The 9,829-nt window shown below is 36.4% G+C and overlaps 1 protein-coding gene across 7 annotated transcripts in view; it reads right to left on the reverse strand.

The window, feature by feature from the left end:
• Nucleotides 1-9,333, reverse strand: part of LOC140931183 (uncharacterized) — a 31,653-nt gene extending 22,320 nt beyond the window's left edge. For 5 of the 7 annotated variants that reach the window (XM_073380942.1, XM_073380944.1, XM_073380945.1 and 2 more), the window contains exons 1-2: nucleotides 8,222-8,528; nucleotides 7,326-7,494 (exon numbers count right to left, since the gene is read on the reverse strand). The gene's annotated coding sequence lies outside the window, so the exon portion shown is untranslated. Of the gene's footprint in view, nucleotides 1-7,320; nucleotides 7,495-8,221; nucleotides 8,529-9,187 lie in introns of those variants that run through there. The other 2 variants (XM_073380940.1, XM_073380941.1) reach the window with 2 other exon arrangements.
• Nucleotides 9,334-9,829: the final 496 nt, after the last annotated feature.

A 9,829-nucleotide genomic window follows, 5' to 3' on the forward strand; every position in this document is an offset into this window, starting at 1 on the left:
GTGAGTCCTAAATTGAAAATGCTTGGGTCTTTTACGTATGTTACAGTTTAATATACATATAAAATTTATAATTTAATTGAAATATAGTCTTTCTATTAAAAGCACAAAAAAGACTAAAATAAATGCATCATTAATAAACAACAGCCACAGAAATCACAAAATTCTTCTACAAAAACCTCTTCAGTTTGATTGATCGATCTTTCTGTCCTATGAGATGCATGCCATGAATGAAAGGAAATGGTATTAACTCCCTAACATAAAATGTTTAAACAGTGAAAAAAAAATACAAGGAATAAGACATTTTAGTGATGATGGAAAGTCACTCACATCTTGATTAAATGAAACTCCTTAAACACCACAGATGCCAATGTAATATATAAGCCACAACTAAAAATTCTACAACCTTAGAAGATTAATAACATGGCAGTTGCACACTTCTCAAGCAAATAAAATGCTAACAAGTGCTCTTAAGTTATAGCACCTGGAAATTTGTTGTAAGACACACACACAAAAAAAACAGGCAACAAAGAGAACATTTTGGTTCAGGTGCAAACACCAACGTGCCTGCCAGCAGGTGATCAGCCACATGGTACAACACTGCATGCCATGCTACACTGTAGGACAGACAAGAAGTGAACCAGAAAAAATATTATTTATTATTTATATATTATTTATGGCTACTTCTTTGTCAGTCTTGTTCCACTGCATTTCAGCATCCTGGCATAGCAGTTTGTACCACATGACTCACCACCTACAAAGGGCCTGTTCCTGCTGGTCCAAGACAAGAGTGATACAGATCAATTTTCTCCTGACAATAGCGATACATTATCAAAGAAATGGTTATGAGAAATACTGAAATGATCATCAAGAAAATGCTTCCATTGATCTTTTAACAAATTCTCTATTTAGTCTCTTTCCTTAATGGATGGCAGAAACTTGGAATATGTTTACAAACATGGTATGTCTTGAAGTTTTTGTCACTGAAGTTGACATTTTAGGCAAAAAATTCTGTACTTTGATAACATCTTTTTTGCAAAACAAGAAGTTTTCTTTTCACTTTCTGCCACTCTCTTGGGTTGGGTTTTGTTCCTCCCAGAGAAGAAATGGCTGGATGAGTGTTGGTGGAAATAGGTAATTACTAATAGCAAACCCACCCCTCCAAGCGTCTTTTTGTGGGAGGAGTGTGGAATCATTTCCCGAACAACAGCTGGTAATCAAGCCTAAAAAAAACTTTGTGAATAGAAAAAGTACACTGGTGGTAGAACTGCAAAGTGAGTACAGAGGGCTTATTAACTACCTCATTTGCATGCTAATCTCTTTTCATGGGGTGTTGCCTAACACTATTTCTGACAAAATTGATCACACTACATTCAAACCTGTATATAACGGCCCTGTATATAGCAGTCACCCTGTATCTTACAGTCACCAGAAAACTTCCCAAAATTTTCAGATGCTTTATATTTTCTGCAAAGTTGACCTGTATATAGCTGCCACCCTGTATACAAGTGTCACCTTGCCATTTCCCAAAGGTGGCCGTTGTACAAAGGTATGACTGTAGTAATATAAGGACTCTATTGACACACGTCACTTCTGCTCCTTTCAACGGGATGTACATGAACATACAAGTTTGGTTATTTGATGTTTTGTGTTTTTTCTCTTTTGGTAACTTGTGCATGTGCTTTGGTTGATGTTCGAGTGAAACCTTTGATACACCTAGCTTATTGTGTAACAAATACATTTTATTTTGCATTGTTTTTTCTTAGTGATGTCTTATCGGTAGACAGTGGTATAATCTCAGGCATACAGTGTACTCATAGTGAGACTTGCACAGAGCAACCTCCTCCCAAATTTTACATACAGCTGTAAGCAGAAGATAATTACGCTTTATTATACAGAAACTGGCAGGATGTCAAAAATTTGCATGCACTTTTTAGCTACAATGTAGAAGTCTCAAAATAGACAAACAAGGTTAGGAATAAGGGGCTATGGTTAATGACAAACCAATAGCTGGTAAGACAGGTCTAAGTATGTTTGGATTGGTCTTAATTCTGCCACTATACCAGAACAAAATGCAAACAAGCATTAACACTTCCCATCAACTGAGGTCCAGACCGGAAAGGAGTAGAGGTAAGGGGTGGGGGGCATATAAACTTCCAGTAGTCATGTTTATTTCTTGAACAATCTGTATGCAAATTATTCATGACGTCCACTTAGGCCCAGTTCAGACGCCAAACTTTTCATGAGCCGAACCTAATTCATTGAATCAAGTACCTGAAAAGTTCGGCGTCTGAGTCAATTAGGAATGCCTGTTTCAATTTGGAAAAGCTCAGCTGTTACTTTTGCCTACACCGGCGGGGAATTGCATCTTTGGAGCGTCTTTGGAACGGCTTCAATTCAGATGCTGAAATTTTCACGTACCGGACCTAATGCATAAATTATTATAACATATCTTGTAAACAGTTTGACCAAAATGAGCATTTGAACTTTTGAACCATTTGAACTTACTTCAGCTGCTATTATGATCGGCGTCTGAATCAATTCAGCCGGTCTAAATAATTATTTTAGGTTGGCCTCAATTCGAATTAGGTTTGGCTCATGAAAAGTTCGTTGACTGACCTGGGCCTAACATTTCTAACAAAACTTCTACCTCTTTAAACCTTACAAATGTATTTTATTACAGCTACATGGTGTAACCTAACCTTAAGTTTGAGTAAGTAATTGTTTTGAGCAGTATGTTTATTTCAAATTGCTACAGCTGCATGATGAGTCCCATGACTTGTAACAAGAAAAATCACTAGCCCCAGTCCAAAAACCAAAGATTTCTTTGGAGTATTTGTGTGGACCAGGCAGCAAAGAAAGTCCATTTTACAGCATTTCCAGCTAGGAAACATTTTTGGATGAGCAGGATTGATTACAGTTCTATAATTTCAATTCCCCCCAAAAATTCACTAGCCCATCGGGGAAGTAAAGAACAGAATTCACTAGCCTGTAACATACAATTAACCAGCCTTGGGCTATAGGATATGCCTTTCTCTGCACGCTGAGGACATGCACTTTCAATTATCTTGCATCTTTAGGGATTTTATGTGTTGGGAATGCAGGATGCAGGAGGCAGGATGCAGGGGTAACTAAATTACTGATTAAGAAAATAAAATGTCAAGTAGTTTTTGTGGAGAGGATTGTCTCCGGCAGTAATGGACAACAAACCAAACATCCCAACATGGAACACTGTCACTGCTACAAAATTGTAGGGTGCCAAAATGCTAGCTTCAAGAAAGGACACAATGTTTTCCTGTAAATTTACTGATAACAGATAATACCTTACAAGGTTTACAGCTGGGAGGTTTCACTATCTTGAAAGATCATGCCATGTGACTTAAGGCATAAAACTAAGTTGAAGTGACAACTGTCCTTATAATAATAGATGACTCTGATTTAAATAACAAACCCTTAACAATATCGATATTTATTTTATAAATTAAAAGCTTACTTTCAACATACAGGGATGTAAGTGCTCACTAAGAGTATGTTGACCAATATTATGGTGGCAGTAACCTCATATTAAAGGTACATACACACTACAACTAAATTAAGACATGTTACAAAAATAGGAAAATCTTTGGAAGGCTTGTAAAATCTGATAGATAACTCCTTGAACAAAGTGTTGGAAATAGGACAGTGTACTCTGTTCAATTAATTTTGTAAACAGTGTTAAACACTATCAAAGTGAATGCACCGCGGTAATATTTTACCCTGACAAATGGTGTGACACATTATGTTTGGTTTGAAAAAAAAAATCTTGGGAGACCTATGCCAACATCCTTAGAAGATGTTCAAGAATATATACCACAGAATACTAAAATGCTGTGACTGTGCACAAACTAGACTCTTAGCTTTACCATATATTTTTTCTACAAGTACTTCTGATGTTATTACATTATTTACCTTTAGAACCAAAATAAGTTACATATGCGAAAACCGTAACAACGTACCACAAAAGAGAATGAATATAATCTGCAACTCAGCTAACAAAGTCCCATTGAAGCAGGCTAGAAATCAAATTAAACTGTGGACGTTATAAGTGAGCACAGACTTTAAAATGTCGGACAATCTTTTTTATGTCTGCAGTGAAGAATGGAAATGATTCAGATAATCAGACTATGTTCTAACATTTTAAATAAGTAATAGAGACATGTCCAACCTTAGGCACAGAATTTTTTAGAAAATAATCTTGGTGGAACAGAATGCTAATATTACCGGTAATGTTGTTTGGTTTGAATTAAAATATTGTGATGGGATGACACATAAATGTACACTTATCTTCTCAAAAAAGCAGTCCATATACCATTATTTTAATAAACACTTGAGAGACCTTACTGTAGATAAGGACAAATAACCCTTGGAATTTTTATATGATGGTCAATTAAACAGCTTTGAATCTCTTTCACAAAATCCTTTCAATACAACCTCAGATGTGTTTTGAACCAAATCCAACAGCTTTTGGAAGTTTCTGGTAAAATTGTCATCTCTTAAATACAAAATGCTTCTCAGCAAGGAGGCTTAAAATTGCCTAAATACTCTAAGTGCATCAATTATAATACCTTTGTACATGTATTTCATGCACATTACATCAAATGACAGCAGAGAGAATTTTCCTACCATACCTAATTATCTTTCAGGAAAACTGCAGCAAGCCATTTGAAAACTCTGTATAAGACTAAGAGGAGACCCAACAATAAAAAAAATACCATTGTGCTTTTTCCGGCCTTTTTATTCTCTTCCATAAACTAAAACGGTAGAGGCAGTAATAAAAAACTTGTCACAGTAACTGACCCCCCCCCCCCCCAAAAAAGATAAATCTCTGGGTGTATGAACCATTTTAGATCTCTTTCATTCTACAGTCTGTATCTTGAGCAATGCTTAAATGAGTACCTTAGAAGTACAGAAATTCAAAACCCAAAGTTGTGCAAAAAAAGAGCCCAAAGTTTTACAAAGAGACCATCAAAGCTTCAAATTACAATATTACTGTAAAATTTTGTTTATAAACCCTTGCATTTTATGGAAACAGGGTCTGTAAGCATTTTTTTCTTATTTATCTCTTGAACACCATGGTTGAGGTGTGTAAAAGGCTAGTGTGGGGAAAATCACACATTTTGGTCTCAAATAAAGTCAAGGTTTCAGAAAGTATAATGCACACTGTTACCATAGTTTTATCAAAAAACCCAATTCAGGTAGCCTACAAATACATTGCTTTGCCAGGAGGGATGTCTGCACCTGAGTGATAGAAATTCCATACTGATGATGTAAAATCTGTCCAGCAACTGGTCAGGGGCTCTGATTGGTCAATGTAGTAGTTACATTGTTTTTGCTGTCGTTCATGAATAACAGACAAAAGACAAAAGGCCACAAAGGTCAAAAGTAAATGCAATTAACCAACTATTCATGGAATATATTCTTCTTTAGAAAAAAAAAAATGGGAGTTTTGCTGGAGCTCGTTCGCAGAAGAACACAAACATTACAATAATTGATCAGGAGAAACATAAAATCAAAAAAATTTACATCTGGAACCTCATAACTACTGAATTAATTATGTAAACATTGATTTAAGTCATCAGTATGGGTTCTTCTGTTGCTGAGGAACAGATGCCCCTCCTAGCAAAATGTCCCTAGCAGTGCGGAGAGAGGAGAGACGGCTTTTTTTCTTTCAGGCTACACTCAGGGTTTGTTTCCAAAGAATAAAATTTGACTGCACCATTCTAACTCCACTCCCACATTTCAATACACCATATTCCAAAATGCCAACAATTTTATTATTCTTTTATAGTTATGTTAATTGGCCCTCGATGTCTTGATCGCATCTTGATAATTCAAAAGAATTGCTAGCTAGAATCGAGGCATCGTGGGCTAATTAACATAAATATAAAAGAATAATAAAGCCTTCACCATTTTGGAATAAGGTGTATGTGCCTGTATTTGTTGAACTAAGACACACATTTGCTTTTTGGACAAATTGACACAAATTGGCCAGTTATCTTTTGAAAATAAATAACTGAATTGTAGCAAACTTTAAACATGGCTCTTTCCAAATAAGAGCTGGGCCAATCACAAACTAAAAATCTACACTTCAAGTCCTCAACCACAAAACAACCAAATCACTGCTGTTCAAAAGGCATGGAAACCTAATCAGTTTTTGTCTGTATCAAAACTATAGACAATGTTAATCTCTTATATAAGCATAATTTATAGAGCTTATCTGTACATCCTAACAAAGGATAACTGTACACTACACACTTAAGCTTGCAGTAATTGCATGCAATCAAGAATTTGACAAAATGCAAATGTCCATGAATATTAAATAAGGGGTGGTTTTGATTTCAAGGTGAAGGTTACTTTTCAGTAGAGTTAGCACGCAGAAAATTGATATTGTAAAGGTACAGAATGAGCAGGGAATGAAAAGACCAATGGAAGTAAGCCACACTAGGGCAAAACAGAAGAACAACTTTAGATATGGCAGCCTATTTGATAAACCTTCAAACTTCTAATCAAACACTAGCATACACTGTGTTAATGCAGCCACACATTCAACATAATGTGAATATCTCCACAGGGATTCAAAACCTCCGCCCGACAGGATCTTTTGACTACGAGCAATCAGGAGCAGTACAAACAAAAACTGAATTGATTCGCATTCATAAGAAGTTTGCTTATAATTTCATCTGAGATTTGTGAAATTGGAAAAAATTTTGCAAATTGCAGCTTCTGAAAGAAAAATTGCTAGATTATGCCCTATCATTAAGTGTTTATTTTCATCTCACACGTTGCATTAAGAGACAGAAAACGATGGTTATGGCATAAATAAAGTAATTAGCAGGTTGTGTCCAGAATATTGCCGTTCTAGATATAAAATAGGTCAGACATTTTCACCATTCAGGAAAAGTAGCCTTTGGTTAACCAAAAATTCACATTTCATTTTGTCATTTACGACAACATTTTAAGTCTTTTGGTTAAGCTTAAGTCAACTTCCAGACAACCATTAAAAACAGTTTGAATTTCTCCATGAAATTAATCTGTTTCACACCAACGTATCAGAATGTTTTTCGACAAAGTGTGGGTAGATTTTAACCGGCTGAGATTTCAAAACAACTGCTCGATCAAAGACCACGAGAGGAAGTGTTCGCCTTTAAAAGCTCGGGATAATAAGATATAAAAATACGGATGTAACTTAAAGGGCTGCAACCTGTTTATTCCAGCTATTGTTTTAGGCTGCTCGCCCTTTAATAATTTTAATCCTAAGCAAAACAAAGTCGTTTCTCCACAGACCTTACCTCAGAAAATATCCAGCTGAAGTCCATGTTCAATCATCGTTGCTGCAGAGGGAGAAAACTTGCAATCCTTTAATCATAACGTTATGGATAACAGTGAAGCGACGAGAAAAACGTAAGAAAACTCGCCCAGAAACGCTAAACCAGTCCCGGCGTATTCACGGTCTTAAATCTGAAACGGGAAATAGAAGCAGACGAGATTAGATTTTTAAAACCAACCAACCTAAAGCTAAAAAAGCAATACAATACAAGGAGACCAAAATATAGCCAGGAACCTGCAAACAGGAACAGAAGATTATATATTTTACGTATCGAATAGCGTACAGAGAAGCACAGAGATAAAACATATTGCTGGAAATAAATAGCCAAAGGTAAGCTGAAGCTTTCTTCTGACAGAATATTCTACCTACATTCGTTCCTTTTAGAGCCGGATTCAGTCACAAAATTAACTTTTCTTGTTACCCAGAAGAAAGTTAAATGAAATTAATAAAAGTACAAAGGCAAACTATATGCTCAACTCCTGGAAAATGTTTTTGCTTGAAATGAAATCGACTACTTATAAAAACGTTAATTAATAATTCACTCCACTCAACTACACTCCCTCCAAACATAGACCCAAACAAGATAAAGCCAAAAAAAAACCAAAGTTGGTGAACAACGCCCATAATAAGAAAAAGCGCGATCTAAAACCTTACAAAAGGCCGCCTCAATATGACGCAAACTTCATACAATCGGTGGCGCTCTGCAGATGAAATCGACGACAGATTCCCGGCACCACAGGTAAAAGTTCTCTTCGTCCACGATGATATTTTCGTAACACATTTCAGAGCGTGGGCGAGCTTAATTTGAGTCTAACTAACAAATCCCGGGAATGCCACTTGCCGGCCACTTTACCTTACCTGAAAAATTACAAGACATGTTTTTCTTTTCGTTCCTAAAAGCGATGGCAGTACAGGCCGCCGAATAAATGCACCGAAGTGCACTTGGTTTTGTGTCGAGGATTTCTCGGTGAAGAATGGACACGGCTTCTGGGCGCGAATTTGCAACGGAAAATTCAAATGCGCTGCAGCGTCTTCAGTTGGTTTGAAGGAGAAGGCGTCGTCAATTCGGTAATTAAAACAGATATAACTTTGCCCTTAAAACAGCCGAATTGTCATGCCATGAACACAGAGAGAATGTAACAACCGGCCACACGAGCATCATCAATCACCCGCGAGACTTCTGGGTAACTGACGTCACAGGAAACGGTCCAAATGTACCGGAAGTAAAAATTCAAAGAGGACTTCCGCTCTGAACGCAAGGCAAAAAAATAATTCAAATTTCACATGCGACAACAAAGACATATGTATAGTTTGGCCAGCTCTAGAGTATAGGAAACTGTAATTTTTTCGTCTGCAACCGTTGACAGTAAAAATAGGCGTATTTTATGGAAAATGTTGCTTGGTTCTTTCATTTATAAAATTTCAACTTTGATGACACAATGAAATTGGAAATTTGATATCTACTTGCGTAAAAAAAGTGCTCGACTTTGCTTTTCTTTCCATTTGAAATCGATGTTTTAGGGGCAAATTTTTGCTTTAAATCGTTACAATTTATTAGACTTATATGATGATCACTATATATTCTTTTCTTTAAAACGTACATTTAGGGATATTTTTCGGTTAAACGGACTACTTGTTAACTCCTTATTATGTGCATATTTATGGGGGCAAATAAGCCTCTGTGAATACAAGCAAGGTAGAAGTATCTATCTATTCACCACGCCCGTGTATGAATAAAATAAATCTTACTTGAAGTCAAATCTAGTGCGGAACTTCCATCCAAAGATACCAGTTTAATAGAAATTAAAGTAAAAAACGACTCACCTCTAAATGAAAAGATATCAAGTTCGACGAGCCTGTGGCACTATTTCTTGAAGGTTTTTTGCTTCAAAGCAACAAAAAATGACACGCTTGACCGCAAACGCAGTAATCTTCCCCTACCTCTCAAGAATCGCAACATGGAATGAAAACCTTAGTAGAAAGAGTTCACTAAGACTTGGACGAAGGGCTTGACGTCATCAGATCTAAACAAAAAGCAAATGTACGCCCACCGGCGGAAAGACAGGATAAAAATGCATACGTACACGTCTTTATGTGGACCAAAAAACTTAAAATTAATTTGACTCGTAAATTATATTCACCAAGCTAGAAGAACTGTTGGAAACAATTGTGCGACGAGCTAGATAAGGCCTATCGCTGACGTCAGCGTTACGTCATCTGAAGTCTGTGTATATAAATACACAATAAAGCCCGTCTATAACGAGTTGAAAGGAAAACATTTTTTTATCAAAAAAAAGTGCATGTTAATGACAATGCTCAAAATGAATAATAACCTCTGCCCTAAGGGGCTTGATTTTTTTTGTTGCGAATGTAACACGCTGAAGCGACCCAAATCGGCCTTGGACGAGCCAGGTTTTTTTTCCTTTTTCGTATCGTTTTTTTTTTGCAAGAAATTAGTGAAACAGA

This window comes from Porites lutea, chromosome 3 (genome assembly GCF_958299795.1).
Source record: "Porites lutea chromosome 3, jaPorLute2.1, whole genome shotgun sequence".
Taxonomy (NCBI): Eukaryota; Metazoa; Cnidaria; class Anthozoa; order Scleractinia; family Poritidae; genus Porites; species Porites lutea.